This window comes from Wasmannia auropunctata, unplaced genomic scaffold (genome assembly GCF_000956235.1).
Source record: "Wasmannia auropunctata unplaced genomic scaffold, wasmannia.A_1.0 LD336078.1, whole genome shotgun sequence".
Lineage (NCBI taxonomy): Eukaryota > Metazoa > Arthropoda > Insecta > Hymenoptera > Formicidae > Wasmannia > Wasmannia auropunctata.
The window spans coordinates 5,012,709-5,013,318 of NW_012026812.1; the positions used below are offsets into that span (position 1 = coordinate 5,012,709).

The 610-nt window shown below is 57.0% G+C and overlaps 1 protein-coding gene across 1 annotated transcript in view; it reads right to left on the minus strand.

Moving 5' to 3' along the window:
* Positions 1–610, minus strand: part of LOC105449133 — a 5,119-nt gene that overhangs the window by 940 nt on the left and 3,569 nt on the right. The gene's annotated exons all lie outside the window — the stretch shown is intronic.

Sequence of the window (610 nt, forward strand, 5' to 3'; positions counted from 1 at the left end):
TTTTGTTTTAATTAAACAGTCGGATTCCCCTAGTCCGTGCCAGTTCTGAGCTAAGCGTTAAATGGCGGCCGAAGAGGACGAGCACGACGGCTCGCGCCGCCACGGAAGCCTCGCAGCAAGGAAGATCCGCGGGAAACCAAGGCACGGGACCGAGCTCGGATCCCGTGTTCGGCGCGAGAACGCCGAGCGTTCACCTCGCCCAGGCCCGGCACGTCAGCCAGATCCGCTTCCCGACCAAGCCCGACACGCCCCGTTCCTCAGAGCCAATCCTTATTCCGAAGTTACGGATCCAATTTGCCGACTTCCCTTATTTACATTAGTCTATCAACTAGAGGCTCTTTACCTTGCAGACCTGCTGCGGATATGGGTACGAACCGGCGCGACACCTCCACGTGGCCCTCTCCTGGATTTTCAAGGTCCGAGGGGAAGATCCGGACACCGCCGCAACTGCGGTGCTCTTCGCGTTCCAAACCCTATCTCCCTGCTAGAGGTTTCCAGGGAACTCGAACGCTTATACAGAAAAGAAAACTCTTCCCGGATCTCCCGACGGCGTCTCCAGGTCATTTTGGGTTACCCCGACGAACACTCTTACAAGGGCCCGAATTGTATG